The sequence below is a fragment of the Pinus tabuliformis genome, chromosome 2_1 (assembly GCF_031772625.1).
Source record: "Pinus tabuliformis cultivar Carrire ecotype Pingquan chromosome 2_1, CPIR1, whole genome shotgun sequence".
Lineage (NCBI taxonomy): Eukaryota > Viridiplantae > Streptophyta > Pinopsida > Pinales > Pinaceae > Pinus > Pinus tabuliformis.
Genome location: NC_142299.1, coordinates 269777924 through 269798580, shown reverse-complemented (window position 1 = coordinate 269798580; position 20657 = coordinate 269777924).

Below are 20657 nucleotides of genomic sequence, written 5' to 3'. Positions count from 1 at the left end.
TTTATACTAGAACCGATGCTCCTTCAAGAAAAAGAAATTTTTGAGAAGTATCCCATTAACAGGAAGCGCATCCCTCTTTCCTTGTAAATCTTGCAAAATAAAAGTTGATGGACCTAATTGCTCAACAAATTGAAATGGTCCAAGCCAGAATTTTTGAGCTTTAGTGTGTTTTCCTTTGTCTTCATGTGCCTTGTCCCATTTCAGGACTGAGTCTTGAATTTGAAATTTTTTCTTATCAACTGAGCTTGTATCAAAGGAAGATTTTACTAGTCATTGATGGTGAGCATGTGTTTGTTTGGCTTTTTCCCTTTCTTCTTCTAATTTAAGTATTTGCAATATCCTTAATTGCAGAGAGGAAGAAGTTTTTTCTTCAATAAATTGTACTAGAGATGATGAGGGAAGGACTAGATTAGGAGGAAGAATAGCCTCCTTCCCATACACTAGGTTAAAAGGAGAAGTACATATGGATGCCTTCTTGTTTATTCTATCAGCCCATAGAGAAAAAATCAGAGAGTTATGCCAATTGTTTTGTCTTTTATCAATAGTTCGCTTAATAATTCTAATGAGGTTTTTATTAGTTGATTATGCTAAAACATATCCTTGGGGATAATAATTAGCAAAGTATTTAAGTTGACATCCTCTTTTTAAAGAAAACTCAGTCATACCGTTTCCTGATATGTAAGATGCATTATAAAAAATGAGTGCATTAGGTAGACCAAACCTAGTAATAATGTATTGATCAATGAATTTAGTGACATTGTCAGAATTGGCTACTTTAAGTGGTATACCAATTTTGTGAAATAATCTATAGTAGTAAGGATAAACCTATGTTTCGTTAACAGGGGAACAATGTCACTAATAATATCCAATCCCCATTGTTCAAAGGGTTGTCCAATGTTGACTAGTTGAAGAGGTAAGCCTCGTTTTCTCTATCTTGCTACAGGATTTTGGAAAATTTTACAGTTTCTGATATAGGCATGTGTATCCTTAAAAAGAGTTCGCCGGTAGCATCCAACATGCAGGATTTTGTGAATTGTGTTGTCTCCTCCAAAGTGCCCACTAGTTGGTCCATCATGTAATTCTTGCAAAACCTTTTGTGGTTCAGATTCTAAGCACTTAACAAAATCGAATCATATTTTTTTCTAAATAACACATCATCAATGAGTTAATATTGATTAGCTTTCAACCTTAAAGCCCTTTTACTTTTGTAATTGAGTTCAGGTGGAGCATAACCATTCTTTAAATAAAATATGAGACCAGTGTATTGAGATTCAGTATCAGTAAGGCATACCTCAAATATCTGGACAGTGTTACATGATTCCTCATCAACTGATATATTAGAAGCTCCAGTAATCAGTCTGCAAAAACCTTGACCTCTTATAATTTTAGCAGGTTTAACTTCAATGTCATATTCTTGCAGAGCAGTGACCCAATTTGCTCTCTTTTCTCCCAATTCTTTTTGAACAAGCAATTGTCTTACTGCTGGGAATGGGAAAATTACTTTAGTATGAGTTTTCAAAATAAAAGGCCTAAAGTGTTTAACGGACTTAAAGACTCCAAAGGTCATTTCTCCACTTCTGAATAGTTAAGCTCTTCTCCTTGTAAGTTGGAGCTGAAGAAGGAGATAAGTGCCTCTATTTTCTGATCATTGATCTATGTTAGAACTGCAACATAGGAAAACTCGGAAGAAAATGTATACAAAATGAATTGATCAAAATATTTGGGAGTTATTAAAGAGTGAGAATCAATAATAGCTTGTTTTATTAACTGAAATGATTCTCTTTCATTATGTCCCCATTTAAAAAATGAGTTTTTTTTATCATAGCTTGTAGAGGCAAGACAATTTGAGAAAAATCTTGAACAAATATTTTCACAAAATTAATCTGTCCTATGAAAGATTGTGTTGATTTCTTATTATGAGGCAAAGGAATACCAGAAATTACCTTGATTCTATGAGGATCTATGCAAATAACTTCCTTGGATACAATAAATCCTAGAAGTTTCCCTTCACTAAGTGCAAAGTATGACTTCTTGGGGTTTAATGAAATCCCATATTTAATACACCTTTCAAGGATCTATTTTAAATCATGATAATGTTTGTTCCTTTTCTTCAAATATATAGTAATATCATCCCAGTAAACAACATAAATTTTATTGATCATGCCTCTAAAGGAAATGTCCATAGCTTGTTGGAAGGTTTCTCCTACATTTATTAATCCAAAATGCATTTTTTGATATCCATAAGTTTCCCATTTAGTCTCGAAAGAAGTTTAATCTGTCATCTAGATGAATAAGGATTTGGTTATACCCTAAGAATCCATCTAGAAAAGACATCAATTTAGAACCTTCTACTTACTGAAAGATTTGTTCCATGGGTGGAAGTGGAAAGTTGTCTTTCTCACGGGTTTATTTAAATTTCTAAAGTTGATGCAAGTGCGAATATCACCATTCTGCTTCCTAACAGGTATCACATTTGAAACCCACTTAGAGTGCCTGACAGGAAAACTGGTTTTGGCCTTAAGGAGTTCATTTAGTTCAACCTTAATTTGATTTTTAAGGTTGGGATGAATTTTCCTTAGCTTTTGATGAACAGGCTTAACATCACGTACCATTGGGATAGTATGTTGACTGATAGAGTAATTGTAAGTTTTCAAATCATCATAATTCCAAGCAAAAACAATATAATTCCAAGCAAAAATTTTTTGTATTTATTTAACAGATGAATATAGGCCAATCTCTCATCTAATGAAAGTCCTAGGCCTAAATTAACGTTTTGAGGTTTCATATCAGATCCAATGTTTATCAATTCAAACATCAAAGTTGAACTTTGTAATATGCAGTTAGTGGCCTTTTTAAATCTATCCTTTAAGTCATATAAATCTTCAAGCTTGAATACAGACTTTGGTAATGAATTTTCCTTAATTGATTGCTTCATCTATTTTTCATGTTCGTCTTCATTGATTACATGATCAGTATATGACCCTTATGAAGTTAAGAAACTTAAAATGTCCTTCTCATCATTAAACACATGCCAATTTGTGACATTGCCAGGAATTGAAGGGTGAAAAATCAATTCAATGGAAAATATATATGGACTATAATCCTCTAGTGGGATCAATCTCGATGCGACATTAACTAGCAGATCAATGCTAGCATTTTGAAGTCTTGGGATAGGAGAAATATTAAATGCTAGAAAATGAGAAGTGAGAGTTTGAATGAGAGATTGATAATGTTTCAAGTGGCTTGAGACACAATGTATGGTGTTTCTCACCTATTTAATAATAATTTCAGAGTCTCCAAACACTTGAAGGTATTTTACATTAAGACTTATTGCTTTATACAAACCCTGAACCAAAGCTTCATATTCAACAATGTTATTGGTGCATTCAAACTCTAATATACATCATATCATTGTTTTCTCTCCTTTAGGGTTTACTAAAATACATCTTGCTCCAACACCATCATTGGATCGAGAACCATCAAAATATAAAGTCCAAAACAAAGATTTAACTACTAGTTTATCTACAATATTTACACATCTGGATGAGTCTGTCTGTGAAAAAAATTCAACTTGAGAGGTGACAGAATCAATCTCGAAAGGAGATTCTTGTGCATTGAAACTACCCAAGAATGACTCTAAATAGTAGTTCCCAAGAATGTTATTGGTGAAGACCACCGGTTCATTTTCCTCGTCCAAGTCAGTTACTTTTTCCGACATTTCCAGCACCAACTAATCCATTTGGGCGAGACATCTTACGATGTCATGATGCGCCCATTCCGCAGGCGGTCTCTCAAAGTCCTGTGGGGAAGGGGCCCCACGAAACACTGTTCAACGACCAGATACTTTTCAGTGAATTTCGACGAGAAAAAATGATAATATGTTTTATCTGATTTGACCATTTTAGGTATGACCATGTGAAGCTCCCAGCGATTAGCAAGCCTTAAATGGCTAAATATTTGATGTGCTTTTCTCGATCAATGCGAATTTGATTAGGATTACCAATGTATGCAAGACACATATGAGACGAGTTAGTAGCGAAATAACCATGTAACTTCTTTGAACAATTTCTTCTCAGAATTAAACTGTAAAAGTTGGGAATATCAACAACTAGTACATCAATGATTTGACAAATTTTAGCTTTAGAAGAAAGTCTAATGAGAACGGAATTGATTTCCCCTAACACTTTGACTTTGGTTCTACCGAGTTGAACAATATGTACAACAGAATTCTAGGGTTCAATGTTCAATTTAAGACAAACTGAATAAGGCAATACATTTGAAAATGCCCTAGAGTCTACTAAGAAATTATGCACATTCTTATTGAAGATTTCAAAGGTCAGAAGGAAAGGAGGAGTATGAGAGTTTGACCTATCTCCAATTAGGATGGAATTCATCGGATCAATATCATATAAAGGATCAATGGGGGGTTTTCTTTTTCCTTTAGAAGCTTTAGAAGAAACAACAATGAGCAAAGGGCATGTAGGGACTGCACTCAATTCTTTAAGTAAAATTTTATACTATTGCTTTAGTTTAGCTACTTCATAGAAGGAAATGTTAGCCTTGACCTTCTTCATATCCTCAACTATATTATATTCTATGGTGTTAGAAACAACCAGAGTTTTAGATGTAGATGGATAATTGGAAGAATATGGATGGAATTGAATTGAAAGATGTAGAAGGGGCATTTTTAGGTGAATATTTGTCCTTAGTACTAGGAATAGAATATTTATGCTTTTGGGTTAATAGTGATGAATCTGTAGGACCCTTACTCCATGTATTAACCAGGAAAGCTTTATGTTCTTGTTCATTATCCAAAGTAGGGAGAATAAAGTCCCATAATCCTTGAAGTTCGGTTGTTTCTTTATCTTGGGAATCATCAACAGATAATGTTGTTTCTTCTTCATCCTCCTCTAGATCAGATTCAACATTTGATTTGACATTAGGAGGATGAGGGTTTGATGTATGGGCTCTCCTAAAAGATCTGAAAGGTTTTCTAGAAGACTCAACTACGTGTTTTTTTATTTCTAGTGTTTCGTTCGACATCGATTTGAAGACCTTTTATAATACTTCTAGATCAAAAGGATCTTTGGGAGTTTTCTTCTTTGGTTCCTCTTTGAAGGTAACCTTCTTAGTCTTTCTTTCTTCTTGAGAATTTTTCTTTTCTAAGGAAAGAATCCTTTTTTCTACAGATATTGACTCTTTCATGTTATCTACTAAAGTTACTCTATTAGCCCTATCTACAAAAATATGATATTGCAAGGAAGAGTAGATATATACCACTCAATTTGGACATCGACACTAGGTTTAGAGGTATCTGGAATTTTGTTTAACAATTTATTAAACCTAGAATTGAAATCTTTGATTTTTTCATTGACATTGGCTTTAAGATTGGAGAGATCATTGATTAGAGTAATAGTTGTGTGATCATTACCAAACTTAGTAAAAAATGTTCTTCAAATATATCCCAGCTAGTGATAGATGTTGGTGGTAATGAGAAGTACCATGAACCTACAGATCCTTCAAGGGTATATGGAAATAATCTTACTACACAATCTTCTTCTACCACTCCATTGAGATTAATGGCCAACATAAAATTATGGAGATGTTCTTCAACAGGGAGTCCATCATCAGGATTAAACTTTGGTAACCATCTTTCAGGATGCTTAGGTAGAGGATGGGGAGGTGTTTCCATTTGTACAGCTCCAGAATTATTCAATGGTCTAGCTGTTGGTGGGTTTTCCTATCTACCTACCATTATTAGAATTTGAATAGAAGGAGTTATAATAGTAGAAGAGGGTGATTCTCTGGAAGAAGAAGTAGCCCCTGTGATAATGTTGGTTGAATTAGTACCAGTTGATTGAGAAGGAGGAGAATGAATGGGAGGATTAATCGAAGGAGAGGAAAATGGTGATGAGGTATGAAATGAAGGTGTTTGAGTTGAAGTAGATGATAAAATATCGCTATTGGATCATTGAGTTTCATATTTTTTTGTATTTTTTGGTTGAAAGGTAAGGGAATCTCAAATGGAGTAACCCCAAATTTCTGACTTTGGGAGTGAGGCAAAATACTAGTATATTGAAAATATAGAGGAAACACTACTTTCAGACAACTCAAAATGTTGTGGCTTTTCTTCCGAAATAGAAATTCCTTCTAATTTCTGAATTAAAGTTTAAACTTCAGGTAGCTCCTAAGAAGGAGGTTGATCAGATGACTTAAGTAGTGTGCTAGGATATTTTGTGGTTGTTTTCACACCTTTTGGTCTAGAAGTAGGTGATTTGAAGTGAGATTAGGATGTTGGGGGATATATTGAGGGGGAGTGACTCTTTAGATGGCCTTTTGTTTTGGATCAAACCTTTTTTCCATTCATAGTTGAGGCCCTCCTTCTAGAACGAAAATTGTTGAGGGATCGAAATGTCGATACCTCAACATTGGGGATAACCACCCAGACGAGAACTTGAAAACCGTTCCTTTTCCGTTTGGAAGAGTGGCTCTGCCTAGGGATTATGTAACGAGTTTCCCTTTAAGAGTATATAATGGAATTTGAAGTATAATGTGGGTGAAATGGATGTGGTGAATAGAAATAAAAGAGTAAAAACATCTCTCTCTCTTTCTCTCTCTCTCTATCTATCTATCTATATATATATATATATATATATTTCCCTGGATTTTACTTACCTTTGCTTGTGCGATTGAAAGATTCTCTAATATGCTAAACAATATAGATATTCTACCAATTCAAGAAATAAGTGCAAGAAAGATAATTAATTTGATTAAAAAGTTAATCAAATTAATTGTTAATACATATCGCGTATATATCTTGTTGCTTTCAAAAAACATTCAAAAATAGCAACTTCCTACTCTTCAATAGTGAATAAGTATTCAAATGCATATAAGATCATACATGGAAAAAATGTAAAGAAAATATGTGAATATTAATTGGATATAAACATAGCAATAATACAAAGATAATATAACATGATATATCAGTGCTCTGCTCATAAGAAAAACAATCTTGGTTCAACTTTCCTATTAAGACGATTAAAAGGTACAATAGTGCAACTCTCTTCAGTATTCTTTACAAAAATTCATAACCCTTTTCTAAAAGACATGAAAGGGTATTTATAATTAAAGGATCAACCGTAAAAATAGAAAATACTTGAAATATTGAGGAGGTCCAAACAAACCACCCTTAAAAGAAAACTAAAATATAAAAATAGATTATGTTGGAACAATTCATCCAGAATGAAAAGCTTGTTGCCCTCTAATTTGCCACCTGAGTTCATAGATTCTATCATGGGCTTCAATTCTGGAGGATGAGTTGGCTTTAATCACATATGTCCCACATAAACTACATCAGAGAGTGTTGGGAGCATATGAGAAATGGTATTCGTTAAGCATCATAACATAAGCCATTGGCTATGCGGTTTGACCAAGTGTTGACAATAATGTTCAAAAGTTAGCTTAGATAACTTTGTGATGTTATCCTCCTTCATATTTGACCAATCCTTCTAGTGTTTCATTAGTGTTTTGAACAGATTCTCGCGAATGATTTCAGTGAGGTTATTAGCGACATCTCTTGCACTGAAAATGGTTACTTCTACCTGTTTCATCTTCATATGCCAATCCCGAAAAAGGATTTCCTTCTGTGAATCTTGAATCCTTTGAGGATCGTCTTCTATGCCATCTGCGTTGTCCTACCAGGAAATATAGTCAGAAATATTTTCTTCAGTTTCATCAAAGTATGTCCTTAGGTAGGACAACTGATTCATTAGCGAATCGCTTGTTTGACACAAATTATTGACTATTATCAATTTCTCGTAAAAAACAACTTGTTGCTAAGCAAGGAGAGTGTTAAGTTCCCCTACTTCTTTCTTGAAATCTTCAAGCATAGGATTATCTTTTAATTGATAAATCTTAAGCTAGAGTTTTTGCAATTGGTCATTCTTGCTTTTGATGTCAGCTTCATGTTGAAGCTTCATCTCATTAAAGCTTTTATGCAGTTGGGTTACCTGTTCCTGTCATCTCTCATCAATACTTTGTTTTTCATTGAGTAATGCCTATTCTAATTAGAGGATCTTGTCATCCTTTTCCTTGATCAGAAGTTGTATATATGAGCCTCTATCAACATGGCTGTAACATATGCCCCCGCAAACTACGATAGCCTTGTTAGATCATTGGCATGGCCAGTTTGTGGATATTTCCAAACAATATCTAATGGTATATTTCCCAGTAGTAACGGCTAGGATTGTTCAGTTCTTTTCCTCTTGCTTTGTATACTCATGACAACCTTGTGCTTTAGACTATGAAATACATCTAGAGGAGGGGTTTCCTCTATTCTGAGCACAACTTCGGATGTAGGGTGAGCTAGAATGACTTCCAAGTCATCAGTATTGACCGCTTTATTTGAAGACCCAATAGTGAGTGGGACCTTCTTTGTAAACTCAAGAGTCTTAAGAGTTTCTTTTGGAGATGAGGTCTATGATTTCTGCGATTTTTTATTGACAATTTTATAAAAATTCTCCCATACCTTGTCTAAATCATTGTTAGACGATGACTCGTTATTCTGTTGTATCAATGTTGCGCTTTCCTTATTTCCCTAATTGACTTCGGGATCCTTTGAAACCTGGGCTGAAACCTGTTCCTACTGTGGAACTGATTTTGAAATCCCTAATATATCAAGGGGGGGATTCTCTAACCTTGTACTCTTGTACTCTTTGAACTTGATTAACTCTATGGGGTTCAGACGAGCTTTGGCTAACATTTCTACCTATTGATAGTCTTGGGCTATTTCAAATAGGTAATCGAAATCATCAGGCTCGTGCTGAAATTGTTGAACTTTGACCTGAGCTATGAAATTTTGGGCTACCTTGACTGGATCATACTTGCCTAAGCCAAATAGTGGGAAATTTCATACATAGTATATTCTCAATTTCAAGAATTGCATCCTTGAAATTCTCTAAAGTAAAAAATCTATAGCGAATAGGAAAATATGACTAGATGGACTTTTTGGCTTCCTTAAGGGATTTGGTTAAGCCATTTCCCACAATTTGATAGATAACTTCTCGGGCTAAAATCTTGTCAGGTACATAGAGAGGGAGGACATGAGGGGAATCTAGGCTTCCATAAATCCTAACATAGGTGAAAAGTTACTCTCCAAACCATTTTCCTATAGTTGTAAGGTCATCATTGGCTTCTCTAGAAAATCATGGAGGTATTTCATAAAAAATTACTTGGTATAAGGGTAACATCATTCCATGTCAAATTTTATAAAAATGGGGCTGGTAATTGGACTCCCAAAGGCTTTTATGGTAAATATGGATCGGGTTGGAGTCTTCAAGGGTCCATTTCCATCCCATAGATGGAAATTCAGAGGTGAAACACACTGCATCCATAATATAAGAACTCATGTAGAAAGGGGGCATGGTCCTGGTAGTAATATTGTGCTTGCTTCAGTAGGCTAGGATCTGGGAGACTAGATTGTTGGATAGGATAGTGGCCCAATCCATAATATAGGCTTCAGAGGCAACTTCCATTAGGGGAACCCATTCTATCATGAACTTGTATGTATTAGGGTATCCGAACAGTCTACACATCATAACAATAATGTGACAATGAGAACTAGCAAGGGAGGCTAGAGAATACATACCCTTGTCTTCATGTGTGTGTTTGTTCAGCTCGTGCCTCCACTACCTTATCAGGTCTGATTGAACTTCATTTTCTGCGGAAAACTTCTAAAGAAACTACACATTATAGATTTTATGTGGCTCTGGAAGATGATACATCCTTCTTAAATCTTCATTTTTAAATGACCCAATTATCATCCGTGTCCTCAGGGTTACGAAGGTTCTATCTTTGATGTTCACATTGTTAATAACCCATTTGACCAAATCAGTAAATGGCATAATGTTTAGTTGAGCTACAATTTGATGGAGATGGGAATTGTCGACATCTGCCCAAGTGGTTTCTAAAGTCAACGTATAGTCATTTGGTATTGTGACTTGCCTTGTAACTACTCTAGATTCTTCTTCTTCAAATAGTTTGTATATTGCTTCCCAAGAAGAACACCCAGAGTCTATAGTGCATGTTGTATCAGAGAATAATGGAGGCATCTCAGTAACCTCTGCAATAGGTGGAGTCGACTCTGGTGGTACTATTGGTTTCTTGTTCTTCTTAGTGGCTTTTGATATTTCACCTTAGTTTTGTTTATCAGGACTAGCCTCCAATAGAGAGAACGCAAAAAATAAGGATAAAACACTTAGAGTTAGAAACTTAAGGCGAGAATGGAGAAAAAACATTAAAATAGGAAATTAACGCAAAATATCGAAACAATAAATGTGATCAATCATATCATTTACATTCCCGAGAACCATCAATACCATTATAACTAATCATAAATGAAGAACGTGGGTTCACATGCTTTTTGTACAAGTGAGCGCTCTGCTGGCTTATTTCACATCGCAAGTTTAATTGGCATGCATATTATCTAATTCGCAAAATCTTCCTCTTGCCAATATGTGATGGACTAATAATTTAGATATGTGACAAAAGGCTTGTAGAGGTAATTATTGCATCGAAAGTTCCCTTGGAAAGACTCATCTTGAGTTTTGCGATGCAATATGAGTATTGCGATGGAGTACTTCTCGTTATATCGGAGAAATTTTTATTAGGAGGTTGGAGTTGTGGTAACAATATGAAACGTATGATATAACTTTGCGATATTCTTTTTTCGATAGTGACATGGCTTAATGGCGGAACCGAAAATGATATTTACATGCGCGAAGGGATTTTCTTTATTTCAGGTTATATTGAGGTTTATAGTTAATTCATTAATTCTAGGTGAGTCGCATCGCATTTTTGCTTAGCATGGTGTTTCGACCCTTTACAATCAACGCCATGCGATATGTGCAAGGCCTATACAACTTTTTCCTAAGTCATTTTTAATGCCAATAGATTTAAGCCTTAGGTTTGGTTGACGTGTTATTCTCGTGTTTTTTTTGGACTTTTCTTTTATTTAATTAATAAAAGACTCTATACTAAAAACAATTAAGGGTCCCCATTATTGTTCGTGTTAATTTAACTAATCGTAATGGGGGGTTGTTGAATGACACAACAGGTTCTATAGATCTTTTGACCTACTAAATTTAGTATGGTAAAAACAATGAGATTTTTCATGACCATTTTTTAGTTGCAGAAATCTCCAAGGTAGCTCCTGAGTACAAGGTGAATGCATGAGACAGAGAAGGTTCTACAAAAATTGTGAGGACAGAGGATGTGTAAGTATGCCATGATTTCTAGAAAATTCTTTACATGTAGCATTTGTGCATTTCATAATATAATAATTATGTTTAGGATTTCAAACATTTGTCCAATAAGGCATGATTTCTCCTCAAAATTCTTATTTGTGAATTGCACTCTTGAAGTCTGCTACAGTGGAAAAGTTTATTCTAGGAATTTCTACAATATTACATTGCCATTGGGCTCATATATTTAGTTATATTTTCAACTTAGGTTTTTATACTTCATTTTGCAGGTTTTTTTACTTCATTTTGCATCCATGTAATAAAACAACATAGCTTGAAAATGTGTTGTTCACTGATCCCAAGAATTAACAGTTTCACCCTATACCATATCTTTTGTAGGAATCTGTCACTTTTGGAAATGATCATGGTTCCTTTCACATAATAGTTTTGTTCCTACACATAATTGTTTCAGAGGGCCTTTTTCTTACGCTGAGAGGAAATGATATTAATTTAATTTATTCACAACAACAATTCTACTTTTGAGTTAATCTGACATAATAGCCCATGTGAATGGCCCTAAATTTCTTGAAGAAAATGATTAATTTATTTGAAACATCATAATTTCTTCAAAAAATGTTCACAGTTTAGGTTTAACAAATAGCTTTACATAAAGAATAACATAGCCACCTAAGATAGAGTAGTTAATATAACATAGCTTTGTTTCCCTGGCTAGCTTCTGCAACACACTTCTAAAAATTCAATCGTGTGAAAATTTCACCAACCCTAACTTTGCTAAATGTATTGAGATCAACAGATTTTTCTTAGTATTATGTTTAACAACACCTTAAACTTTTTATTTCTTGTTTCTATTTTCCTATATAAACACATGTTAAAGGCCAACACAACAATAAATGCTTTCTTCTCCTACAAAGTAATGGACGAGAGGTGCTAGTGAAGGCTTTGATTTTAGTAAAAGTTGCTAGCTTACTAACATGTTGTATTATGTGCTAATTAAAGGTATTGAATAGATGCAGGTATTGATTCAGAGTTATAGTCTTGGTGCACTCAGATTCAATATCCTAGCCTATCCATAATGATTTAGGATAGTAGTATGGATATTATAGTAGTGTTACTAATCTTAGAGAGGTTATGAGCTTTTTATGGAATTACTAGTTGTAGTCATAGATTTGTATTGTGTTATCATTACAGCTTTGATATCAGTATAAACTTCATTACTATTATTACACCTTACATTCTACTTTATTTGCTCTATGTTACCTATTACATGTACAAACTAGACATGTCACATATTGTAATCATTCTACTATATCTTCTCTTTTTACATAGTATGTGATAAACTCTATTATGTATATTGCATAATGATTATATTGTATTATATACCTTATAAGGTTTCAATAGGTCTTACATTAGCACTAATTCCATATTATGATAACAAAGTTAATTTTTATGTTGTTTTTGAATTAAGCGATTATGAGAACAAAGCTGGTTTCTATGTTGTTTTTAAATTAAGCTTTCACGTAGGTTAGGAGAACCATCATGGGGCTCATCTCCTTCACAGGGTTCATTCAGGAATTTTATCCTAAAATGATGCGATCCAGATTTACGATTCAGAATTAGCATTGATTTTAGAAGGATATAGTAACCAAACCTTCCCTTACGAGAACAATCTCTTTCTCTTACACTCAGAGTTTGTCTTCAATATGCAGAAGACTACATAATGTAGTGAAAAAAATGGCTCTCCAATAAATGTAAGGTGAAGTTAAAATGTTAAAATTCTTCTAGTTATAGTGGTATCACATTTGTCCAGACGATCAAAGTAGCATGATTCATAGATGATAACATATTTGTGTATATATTTGATTCTCAATAATCTTGCAGTCACGAGAAGCAAGTAGGATTCGATTCTTGTTAGATAGTTTAGTTTGTTGTAAGGAATCATTTTTGAATAAATTTGAAAATTAGTCCATCTTTTTTATTCGATCGAATTATTATTTAAGAAAGTCAATTCGTCAGAGATTTTAATGTAACTCGAGATATCATTTGGATATGGTATTTGATAGATATTGATGTGCCTAGAGATGTACATGCTGCCATATTTTTATGAATCTAGCTCTCTTATGGGAGATTGATGTATCAAAAGATGTATATACTGCCAGAGTTTTATGAATGTAGATCTTTGAGTTTGTATGAGATTGATGTTGCTGATTTATATGACATGTGCTACAGTCACTCTATTCCTCTCGAGTTTTGGTCAAGCCTTAGATGTGAAATTCGAGATGCTATTTTAATATAATCGTGAAGAGTATATAGAAAAATTAATCAAAACAAATTATGAAGGGTGCCAAGAGAAGAGAAACGCCACTCAGTACCCCTTCATTCTCATTTCAATAGCCATGGATATCCATGTCACAAGTAAGCCCACTCTTCGAAAATTATTTTACTCTCACCACTACTATTGTCTTGTTGGGGCCTGACCTAGGTTCAAAGTTAACTAGCCAAACAAATCCCTATACAACTCGCCCTTTCGGAAACAATGTGCGGAGCGTGGACTTAGTTCTCATCCGAAGTAGTATGGGGGGGTGCTGGAGCTAGGTTTCCACACCCTTGAGAGGTCTGAGAGGTTGAACTAGTCCAACTGTTAGTCCCTTCACATATTTTGCTTCGCACACATCCCAGGCCTTCGTGCCCTGATATACTTGCCTTCCCGCAGCCCTAACTTGGGGCTATGGAGCTTCCGTGCTGAGATCTTACTTATCTTCCTACGCCTAGTTAATTCATGTAAGTGGATGTCTTACGTTATATTTATTTATACAACACATTCATAAGAGTTAGCACAACAAATAAACAGTACACTTGCAATTTAAACCCAATTATACATTAAAACATGAAAAGATACACCATAATATGGTAAACTTCTCTTTATTTCTTCTTCCAATGATTACAGACTCGACCTGCCCTGACTCGACCTGCCCTGCACACTCAACTGCAGGGGTCTGTGCACTCAGTTGCAGACTATTAGGACTCTGTGCACTCAACTGCAAAGCCTTCTCCTACTCTACCACCCAAAGACACACTTTACACTTCGACTCAGTTTCTTAGACTCATCATGCTTCCATTCTATTTTTTCTGCTATACACTTAAAGCCTAGCTCTATTTATACAATCCCATGGTTCGCAAACCATGGGTAGGTCTATCAAGCTGACATTACATTACAAAAATGAGGGTAGACAACCCTGTGACTCTATTATATCTTCGTGATCCGCACCCATAATTTGCGGAGCTTTTACAAAAGACTTGGTCAAAACTTGGGCTTTAAGCCCCAAAACATGCCTTGGGGGGGATTCCATGCCCAACAAGCCCCCAACACAAACATCATGACTCACCCTCAAGTCACTCTGTCGGCGTGCAGATCTTCGCACGGGGTGCCTCCAAATCTGTCTAAACTGTTGCAAGGTCAGCAACGCACTGAGCGGCTACTTGCTGGATTTCTTATATGCGTTGTTCTGAGACCGCGGTGTCAGATCTACTTCCTTGCATCTGTGCCTATATTCCCTGCATTTGTGTGAGCCTTCCTTCAAATGCTGTTGTGATGGTGAAGGCCTCGTCGGTCCAAGGCTGAATGCGCACCTTCAGGACTACATTTTTGTGCCGTGTCATGTCCACCTATTCTTTCAGTGCTTTGTCCTGTTACATCCGCGCGAGCCTCTGAGTGAGGGCCACCATCTACGTAGTTCCTTTGACGCTTTCATACTGTTGCTGGAGTTCTCACACCTCTGTTTCTAATCACTAGATGTTGGGGTCCTCGTGGAGATTCGTGAGGACCTCAAATGACTCCTCCAACATTCTGGTGTAGTCTCTCACTACACTACTGATCTCGTCTAGTACCATTGTAATAGCGCTAGCACACTGTTCTCTTACTTCCAGAGGGGTGGACTGCTATACCTTTAACCGCAGCTCTGCCATCTGAAGGTTCAGCTCCAACTAAACCTTTGTCATTTCCTCCCGCTCCTCATGCACCCTTGTTGCAAGCCTATGGATGCACGTCTCTGCTGGTCTGTCTGCTGGGATGGCCAGCTCAGGGATGCTTTGACAAGCTTCGTCGAGTACCTGTACCAGCTGCCGATTCTACAACACCACTTTGTCGTGCTGCAAGCTCAACTGTTCCATGTTGATTTTCTGCTTTCTTAGTACTTGCAGCGCATGGCTCTCCCTAGCCCACAGTTCTGCAGTAATCCCATCCTGCAGAATGTATAATGTCTCCCACAGGAATGCAACCATGTTAATGCTGATACCCTTCAATGCACTAATCGTAGGCCTGTCGGCCTCATTTGTTGTCACCAGTGCCCCTTCCAGTAGCACTATGGTATTTATCACCCGAGCGCGCATCATCTACTCTGCTGTCGTTGTCTCGACTGCGAGGCTGGTCGAAAGGGTACCAGCTTGAGAAGTGTGCACCTGCAACTCTTGCAGCTATGCTCTGAGGGCCCCCAACATAATCTGGTTCTCCTGCACAAATTCTGGAGAGCCTCGGAGGTGACATCGCGCATTGTCTCGCCGATGTCATGCAGATCACCCTTGGTAAGGGTGATCGGGTCAATAGACAACTTCGATGCCTTGACCTTCTTTTGCGGCCCTGTCCGCTCAATCGGGTGCTATCTCTTTAGCTGGGTTGACGTGGGTTGTGGGTCCACACCTCCCTACTATTCCTCTACTTCCTGCTGATGTGAAGGCGACTTTTGGCCCTCGAGCTTCTTCGCGGCTACCTCCTGCGCTACTGCTACTGCAGCGACCTTTTTCTGTTCAGTTGTTCTCTCTGCAGTGTCCCATGCCTCCAACGCTTCTACTGCCACTGCCTCCTTCCTTCTCTTCTTGGCTAACTATGCCATGCACAGTTTGGCCTCCTCTTTCTTCCTTTGTGCCATAGACTTCTCCATTGTCGTGATGTCTGGATCGTGCCACTCCGACGGCCATGTCTCTAGTACATTAAATATTACATCGTCCGTGGCTACAAAGGGTAGCTCTCTCCATTGCTTGGTCGGGTCCTTGTGCACTCTGATGTATATGCTATGGAGGTCCGCTTTAAACTCTGCAAAACTTTGTAGGTTGTTGTAGACAGTGGGTGATAACCGCAGCTTTTGGTTGATCCCCATTCTGAGGTTCATCTCCATGAACACCCAGAATATGTTACAGTCACAGATCCATCTTGCATCCTTTGTGGCCTAGATTGAAGTGTACTTCGCGGCCTCCGACAGATCCTTGTCAATTGTGGGGAACTAACTGTCCTCCGGAAATTCCCCTGCCACGAGCACTATGGATAGCAGAAGCCATGCATAGCGAAACATTTTGCCTTTTTCCTGAGCCTCGCGACAATTCTCCAAGAATTCCTTCTAGAGGAACTCGGACCAGTTAAGCTGGACCCCCTCCACACATTGCTCAATAAGTGCTACTATCGATGCGGGTACCTCGTCCATGCGGCACTTGCGCATAACCTTATGATCCAGGTGGATATTGGTGGCCACCTGCCAAGTCCACCTGGACCCCCACCATTGTTCTTCTCAGCATTTTCAGTTTCCTTAATTGTAGCACAACTTACTATTTTTAGCAGTTTTTCGGGTCCTGAACTTCCGGAGCCGTTTTGAGGCCCTAAACAACCATTCCAACAATGATAGTTCTCGGATAGATCTTTCTAACGAGCTATTGTATGCGTCAAACGGAGATCGTATGCCAAAGTTACGACCCCGGGAAGTTGATGTACTAACTTTCCCCAAACGGGGCCCCATAGTTTGGCGTTTCATCTTCTAGGGTTAGGTTTTGGAATGTTAAGGGTTTTTCCACTGTTTCTCAACAATAAATAGGCCTTCGAGTCTCATTGTAAGACAGTTGAGAGGCATGTAGCCATCACATCTCTTCTCAAAGATAAGCTACCATCGCCCTAGCTGGTTTATTTCCATTTCTGGTTGTAAGCATATTTCAGTATTTTTCCATTAATGAAATGAAGTATTATTTCCGCTGCATCTTTGTGTATATGGTTATCTCTGTAATTTGTTGCGTTCCTGTTTAAATCCGGATCAGTGGTATCAGAGCGGTCTGCTTTTTCTCTGTTTTTCTTTGCATGTCCCCAACAAGGTCGGGATATAAGGAGTTAAGGCTTGAACTGGTTGAACCTTTGCAAGACCAGCCTCGCAAATCCCGACGGCCTTCCATGGCGGATGAGAAGAAAGACGAGGGGGTAGGAGATCCCATCAAAATCTTGCTCGAAGAAGCCCTCGAGCGACAACGGAACGCGATGATGGACAACTTTGCCTAGATCCTTCAGCGGCTACCCAGAAGCAACGTATCGGCTTCCAGCAGCTACTCTGGAAGCGCCACACCCTTTAAGGTACAAGTTAATTTTGAAATCCCCATATTCGAGGGTCAGATAGACGCGGATGCCGTAGATAAATGGTTAAATCTGCTAGAGGGTTATTTTGTTGTTCATGAATTTTCGAGTCGGGAAAAGATTGTTTTTGCTCTTCTCAAAGCAGCCCCCCACGTCAAGGACTGGTGGGAAACCTACTGCGAGCAGAAGGATGAAAGTACTGGCTCACTATTTTCAGCCGCACCCACCTGGGATTCATTCCGGGATGCCATCAAGGAGCAGTACTACCAAGTTGGAAGCTATGAGGATGAATACATAAAGTGGACCACGCTGCGGCAGGGAAGGGACCAAGACGTGCCGGAGTTCACCAATCTTTTCCATACCCTTCGCACAAAGTTGGGTATCAAGGATTCGAAGCAACATTTGATACTCAAATACCGTGGCTGCCTGCACAAGTACATCCAGGAAGAAATACAATTCCTAAACATCTCCTCGCTCGGTGCAGCATACCGATATGCCGTCAAGGTCGAGCAGAAGTTGAAACAAAAGAAGCGAGACTTTGGATCTGCGAATCCAAAGCAGGGGAAAGGTGCCCCTAAACCACAGAACAAAGGACAAAGCCAAGGCGGGATAGCCCAAGACAACCAGTCGAAGTTGCAAGCAAAGAACAGCACCGCGAAGCCGAGAAAGGACACTGGAAAATGGTGCGAGTTCCATAAGAGCTCCACTCACAACACAAGTGAGTGTCGGGCCAAGCAGTCACTGGTGGCTGAGCTAAAGGTTTCAGAATCAGATGCATGTTCCGACCCTGAGTCAGAACCCGATAAGGGGAATGAAAAAGGGATGCAGATCATTGATGCGGATCCCAGCGCCACTGTTGCTACCGCAAAGATCCAGAAAAATGAACCCGAAGATCCAGAGGAGGAGGAGCGTCTCTTCCACTCCCAGATGTGGGTAAAGGGCTCCCCGATACAGTTCATTGTTGATAGCGGGAGTCAAAAGAACCTCTTTTCGGCAGAGGTCGTGAAGCGGTTGGGCTTACCGACCACAGCACATCCACAACCATACACCATTGGGTGGCTTCACCAAGGACGAGATCTTCGCGTGAGCCAACAGTGTCGCCTTCCATACAACATCAAGCCCTTCACGGATGAGGTATTGTGTGACATTGCTCCCCTTGAAGTTTGTGATGTATTACTAGGACAACCATACTTGTGGAAGCGACATGCTGTGTATGAATCAAGGCCCCGTGCTGTTATTATTACATTGGGAAATAAGTTGTACAGGATACCAGAGGTAGCACCACCTACCGCCATCTCTTTGATTACTGCAAAACAATGCAGTAAGATCATTTCCAAAACCAGGAAATTTGTTTTCTTGATGATACGCCCTCAAGGAAAGAAGAAGACAGTGGCCGCGGCCTCCAGATGGGGTCCCTCTGCACGACAACTACAGATGGACAAGGTATTGGAGGAGTACGAGGACATCTTCACCTCCTCGGCAGGGGTTCCTCTACACTGTCAAGTCAAGCACTCCATCGATCTGACCCTAGGTGCGCCACTACCCAATGAACCAATTTATCGGCGCTCCGTTTTGGTTAACGATGAAATCAAGAGGCAGATTCAGGAGCTCCTGCAGAAAGGTCACATCCGTCCGAGTTCATCGCCCTGTGGGAGCCCGATCGTGTTGGTACAGAAGAAGGATGGGACGTGGAGACTCTGTATTGACTATCGGGCGCTGAAAAAGATCACTATCCGTAATAGGTACCGGATCCCGCGGATTGATGACCTCCTAGACCAACTAAAGGGGGCGAAATATTTCAGCAAGATCGATCTGAAGTCAGGATATCACCAGGTACCAATCGAACCCTCTGATGTGTGGAAGACTGCCTTCAAATCCAAGGAGGGCCTCTTCGAATGGTTGGTTATGCCTTTCGGATTGACGAATGCTCCTGCAACCTTCATGAGGCATGGATGACATCTTGCGGCCATTCACCAACTCCTTTGTAGTAGTATACTTGGATGACATTCTGATCTTCAGCCAGAGTTGGGAAGAGCACCTCCACCACATCCGACAGGTTCTCCAAACACTGTGGAAACACAAGCTATGTGCCAATTTGGAGAAATGCACTTTTGGCATGACCCAGGTTCAGTATCTGGGATACATCATTGATGAACAGGGGGTGCATGTCGATCCAGCCAAGATCCAAGTCATTCGGGATTGACCCTCTCCAACCACTCTAACATAGCTCCGCAACTTTCTAGGTCTTGCCAACTTCTACCGCAGTTTTGTGTTGGGGTTTTCTCATATTTCTTGGCCCTTGAGTCGAGTCACCAAGGGAGGGGCGAAAGCAAAATTCTTTTGGTCTGAATCTCAACAGAAGGCATTCATGGAGTTGAAGGATCGCCTCTGCACAGCACCAGTGCTCGCGTTACCAGATTTACAACAACCATTTAAGGTCGAGACAGATGCCTCTGACTATGCTATTGGGGCAGTCCTTACTCAACATGGACATCCAGTGGCATATCACAGTGAAACACTTTCAGACACAGTCCGGAAGTACCCCACTTATGATAAAGAGATGTATTCCATTGTACAGGCTTGCCGACAATGGAAGCATTACATTTTGGGGAATGAAACGATCATCCACACAGACCACCGACCCCTGCAGTTCATACAGACCCAAGGGAAATTGCAGAATGATCGCCATCAGAAGTGGTCTACATACCTGCAACAGTTCAACTTGAATATCAAGTATAAGAAGGGTAGCACCAATAATGTTGCAGATTGCCTCAGTCGACCACCGATCATGGCGTTAACCACCGTGCTCAACTCTTGTGGGCACGAGACTTCTGATTGGCCACTTCTCTACAAAAGCGACCCAGAATTCGGCCACACATACCAGACACTCTTGGAGGGTCGGCATGTTCCAGATTTTCACCTCCAGGATGCCCTATTATGCCACCTCGGTCACCTTTGTGTTCCTTCAAGCGAGCGTGCCAAGATGATTTGGGAAGGCCACTACAGTCGGGCTGCTA